The following is a 6140-nucleotide window of genomic DNA, read 5'->3' on the forward strand; positions in this document are numbered from 1 at the left end:
CATTCAAGTTTCAACGCGAGCTTCAGAATTGCATTTCTGGATATCAGATATTGTACAAAAAAAATAGCAAAACCATCGCAAAGTTTAATCACTGATTATATTGTCAAAGGGGGAAAATCAAGATGCAAAGTTGAGACTAATTTTACTTCTTCAGGACATAGATCTGATATGCTGACTATCTTTTCTAGTGATGAAAGTGAATTCGAAAATTATGCCGAACACTCTCATATAACTCATATAATTCTAAAGAAAAAAATGTGTAGAAAGATTAACTTTCATAAAAATTTTCTGTATTTTTTTTTTGTAAATTGATGAAAAGTGATTTCGAACCAGTTCGCAAATTATGCCGAACACTCTCATATAACTCATATAATTCTAAAGAAAAAAATGTGTAGAAAGATTAACTTTCATAATCATTTTCTGTATTTTTTTTTGTTAAAATTTTTCCGTATAAATTTAGAAGGAATATCTTAAGATTATATGTTTCTGAAACTTAATAAACTTCTCTATGATTGTTAACGTTTTTATAAAATTATGAATAAACATTTCAGAAAGACTAATTATTTTTCTGAAATTTAATAAACCCTTTTTTATGCGATTTTCGGTATATTGTAACTCATTGATTTAGTTTTATACGGTTTTAAAAAAATATGAAACGTATCCTTTATTTTTATACGTGTGTCTAGTCCTTTTTTGTGCGATTTATTTTTATGCGTTTTCCTGTAGAACGTATCCACCGCATAAAAAGAGAACCAAGTGTACTTACAATTTAACCCTTGTGGACGCACGCAAGGTATATTTTACCCACTATCTATTACATCAGTTTAAATACTATCTTATGTAATTATAATGTACAATTTCTTGGAAAAAAAATATTTTAGAAGGCATTTAGTATACAAATAGGATTATTTTTTTAGTTTATTCCATTTGGAAGGTACTGAGGGTTAAAAATCAGGATATATAACTTCTTAAGTGTATGCGGTAACATGTTGATTTATAAGATATTTCATAGAAACTTCTTCATAAAAAAAATCTAATTTTGGCACTAACAATTATTAATTAATTCTAATTAAAAATAGTTATAATTAAAGATTTGTAATTTTTAAACGAGAATTAATTAACATAATATAATCGCAATATATAAACAGTTTTGAATCGTATAAAATTTTATAGTTAAAATAAACAAATTTGAACTTAAACTATATCAAATAATTAAGGTCAAATTTTTAAACGAAATTAAATTCGTTTCAGATTTTGCTTATTATATAACGCGCTAATTATCAAATAAAAACTCTCGCTGGATTATGTTAATGTGAAATTCCAAATTCGCGATAATCTGATAATTAATTGTCGAACATTAAAATGTAATTTATAACAGAAGATCAAATTTAATTAATTCCGCGTTTGTCCGTTTGACCCAAATCCGTGCATATTGAAGATGATATAAACTAATGCAGATCGTTGCAACATTATCAAAAATTAAAATTATTTTGCGTAATCAGTTTTATTGCGCAACTTCTCTTCATGAACGTGCACAGACGACGACGACTTTACTTATTTATTTTATATTCTGTATTATTTCGTGTGTCTGTTCATAACTTCTTCTTTTTTTTTGTTGTTGCTTCCATCGTTAACTCTGTTTCTCTTCGGTTTACTTTTATTGCAAAAGATGAGCCAGCCTGTAGAAAGTACAAATATAATAAATGTCACTCCCATGTTACGGGGGACTTTCTTGCCGCATCTATTTAAGAGATTAATGGCGATTAAGTCGGGTTCATTTAGGCCACATTATAATGTTAAAGATCCACACGCTCTATTGAGAGATTCGCCTCGTTCTCTCCAATAATAATAATAACGAGAGACGAGAGAAGATTCGCTCTTTCTCTCCTTCCTTCTCAAACCAATCCATCTCCTCGCTCTCATCTCCAAATTAAGCCTCCGCAGCCTCCGTTTCCGCATCTACTTTTATTTTTTGTGTCTTCATCTGTTCTTAATCTCATCTGCACATTACGAGATATTTGCCAAATACAAATACGAAATTTTAATAAATTTTGGAAGTAATCTTACAAAGTGTACTTAATTTATAGTTAAATTTGAAAATATTGGTACAGAAATCGAAGGTATTGTTAACTTTTAAGACGATCGTTACGAGTTTTCTACGTTTTTAATTACCGGTTTCCAAGTTGAATAGATTTTCTTGCAGGTGTTTAAGCACAACTAGAATGTCATTAAGACCGGCGCCGTTCGATAATTATCGTAAATAAGGCAATCATTATCGAATATTGCTGAGGATGGAATTCATTTATTATCCGACGCAATACAATCTCTGTGACATAATTGTGATCACGAGCCGTGCCAATACCCAACACAGCTCAACATTGTTTATAATAATTATGGGATGAGCAGACAATGTTGCTCTTGCACGTTGGCATTAAAAAAAACCATTGCCTCTCGTGTGTGATCTCTTATTGTGTGAATTGTTATTGTGAGCAGAGCAGAAATGAAAAAGAGAGATGAGCATATGTACATCATCAGGTGATGGTTATGGACCGATTAAGGATCAAATTGACCAATCCATTGTGACGAGTGTACAACAGCAGCCGCAATAATAACAACAACAGTGTTGAAGAAGAAAAAAAAAACACGAATAAATTAAATTTGAGATGTAAATAAAAAAAAAAGGAAACGGCCTCATTAAATTAATTGTAATGAAAAATGGTCGAATCATTAAGGTAATAATTCCCACTCCATTGAAGCTACTTTCCCTCCACACCGAAATTATTCCAAATAAATCAATAATAAATCTGCTAAATTAAATCTCAAATGTGCTTTGTAATTTTCTTTTGAAAAGAAAATTAAGCAGTGTGTTCAATTATTTGTTTCTTAATCGATGTAAAGTATGTAAGCTAGATTTGATATTGAACGTGGAAATGAAAGTATAAATCGTAGAAAGATGATTGAATATTGAAATTAAAGCTCAATATTTGTGGAGTAAAGTGTATATGGTGTTATATTTGTAGCTACAGGTGTTTTGTTATGTAAGGTGTCCCAAAATTAACGAAAGATTTGAATAAAAAAAAAAATCACAACATGAAGACTAAAAACTGTGTTTTCTATTTAATTCAAATTTATCGTTAATTTTGGCACACCTTTTATTTTGTAGATTTTGTTATTAATTGCTGAAAAGCAGTGTCTTCATATATACGTAAATTACTCATAAATTATACAAACGAAACATATTAAGTTTAACGCTTTATTAGCAGAATTTAGTTAAAATTTAAAAAAACTTGGATTTCTTTTAAAACACATTAAGTTAAGCCTATAAATTTTTATTAAATTTCGGCAACTTTGTGGTACTTTTTGGTAAAGTCAGGCAATTTTAAGCTAAAATCGTATAATAAGTAAGTTATAGTGATTTAGATTACAAAAAATGGATCGATTTTCTTATATAACTTATTCCATAGTATTCTGCTATACAATTTTTCTTTTCGTTACAACATAAAACAAATAACCTATACAGAAGTAGCTTTGTACTCATTTGGTGCTTCCAATTGCAAAACAAATCATTTTTATATTCAATATAAAGATTAAATTAAAGTTTCTACAAGTATTTAGGTCTTATTTCATCTTTGTTTCTAATTTAAATGGTGCCATAAATCACAACATAAAAGAAGTTTTCATTTATTTTCACTTATTTCTAAATTAACATTTATTTTGTAGATTTTGTTATTAATTGCTGAAAAACAGTGTAAAAACATACAAATGAAACATATTAAGTTTAACCCTTTATTACCTGTACGTAGTTAAAATTTAAGAAAAATTGGATTTCTTTTAAAACACATTAAGTTAAGCCTATAAATTTTTATTAAATTTCAGCAACTTTGTGGTAATTTTGGGTAAAGTCAAGCAATTTTAAGCTAAAATCGTATAATATTTAAATTACAAAAAATGGATCAATTTTCATATATAACTTCTTTCATAGTATTCTGCTATACAATTTTTCTTTTCGTTACAACATAAAGCAAATAACCTATACAGAAGTAGCTTTGTACTCATTTGGTGTCACAACATAAAAGAAGTTTTCATTTATTTTCACTTATTTCTAAATTAACATTTATTTTGTAGATTTTGTTATTAATTGCTGAAAAACAGTGTCTTCATATATACGTAAATTACTCAAAAATTATACAAATGAAACATATTAAGTTTAACCCTTTATTACCTGTACGTAGTTAAAATTTAAGAAAAATTAGATTTCTTTTAAAACACATTAAGTTAAGCCTATAAATTTTTTATTAAATTTCAGCAACTTTGTGGTAATTTTGGGTAAAGTCAAGCAATTTTAAGCTAAAATCGTACAATAAGTAAGTTATAGTGATTTAGATTAAAAAAAAATGGATCAATTTTCATATATAACTTCTTTCATAATATTCTGCTATACAATTTTTCTTTTCGTTACAACATAAAACAAATAACCTAGATAGTAGATAGTAGATTTGTACTCATTTGGTGCTTCCAATTGCAAAACAATACAATATAAAGATTACATTAAAGTATTTAGGTCTATTTCATGTTTGTTTCTAATTTAAATGGTGCCACAAATCACAACATAAAAGAAGTTTTCATTTATTTTCACTTATTTCTAAATAAACAGTAAATAATTAGGATAATCAAAGGCATTCACTAATTAAATCTGGATGAACCCGCATAATCGTGTCATGATGCATAGACTTTACACGTAATCTCTGTCAAACATTAAAGCGAATGCAGTAAAACCAGCGAATTTACTCGCGCAATTAATTTGACGGCAACAACAAAACAATGTGTCCACCCAAGATATCTTTTATAACCGATAGGCGCAACTTATCTTGAAATTGATTCCGATATGCTCGTGTTATGACTGCGAACACGATACGCCGTAATTGGTGTGGATGTAGAATAATAATAATAAGGATTGAGCGATATATCGCGCGCGCTCGCGCGCGGTTAAGTTTCCAAGCGACAAAGATAATTAAGATAATCTTCGTAAAGGAGAAAATCCGTTTTCACCGAGAGATCAACACAATTGGCAAACGGCTAAAGCAAAAAGGGTCTTAATGTCTACATATTAATGGACTGTATTAACCGTCCGCTTTACGACTCATCTCGAATTTCCATTAATAATAATAATAGTAAAATATTGCTAAATTTTCCTTTTTTTTATCACAAAATAAAGCGTGCGAGGAAGAAAACACAAAAACAAAACTAAATGAAAAAAAAAAACAAGTTTGCGCCGAGGCAAACCTCACGGAGATGAGGCTCACAAGAAGAAGAAGAGAGGTCTTAGGTCGTGACCCATCATATGTGGCACACACAAACACACACTCTTCTAATCCCAGGACACTCCCACAGCAACTATTACACTCAAACATTTATTTATTTCTATATAAATATACAAATGTGTGTGCATGTGTATTTATATTTATATTTATTGCAGGGGGGATCATAAAGATATTCGATACATGGCGAACATTATTATTATTATTATTTTCATTTTAGAGGCCCCAATTTTTATGCAAATCCCAAAAACGAGCTCGCCTCCAATCTATTAAAATTATTTATCGCTTTACGTAACTCTCAACTTCGTTCTCACTTCGTTTCTCTCTCTTTCGACCGCATCTGAGAGAACGAAACTCAGACGGCGGATGATATTTTGGGTCGCTTCTTCATTAAATTTTATTTGTTATGGAGTCCGGGTGACATTAAGAAGGACCAATTTAAATCAGAATAAAATATCTCTTTAACCTTTTCTGCTTGGACTTTTCGTCTGCGTTTTCTCATTCTATAAATTATTGTTATTACACATATAGACGAGTTTTAGTATACACACACACACAAACACTTATAATCTGATGCTATTAAATATTCCCGTAGTCTCTCGTCTCGTCTCGTCTCATCTTCTCACATCTCTTCTTTCCACATTACACACATCGTACACGATACAAAAATACACTTTTTTTTTAATTCTTTCTTTTTATAAAAATATAATATAATATATTGGGTATATCTCCGAGCCGCGACATTATTCCGACCAGGAATGTGGATTTTATCTACTAACATTTTCATAATTTAATTAACTCTTTTTTCTCTCTTTTACACAC

The sequence above is a fragment of the Nicrophorus vespilloides genome, unplaced genomic scaffold (genome assembly GCF_001412225.1).
Source record: "Nicrophorus vespilloides isolate i.1.1-1 unplaced genomic scaffold, Nicve_v1.0, whole genome shotgun sequence".
NCBI classification, from domain to species: domain Eukaryota; kingdom Metazoa; phylum Arthropoda; class Insecta; order Coleoptera; family Silphidae; genus Nicrophorus; species Nicrophorus vespilloides.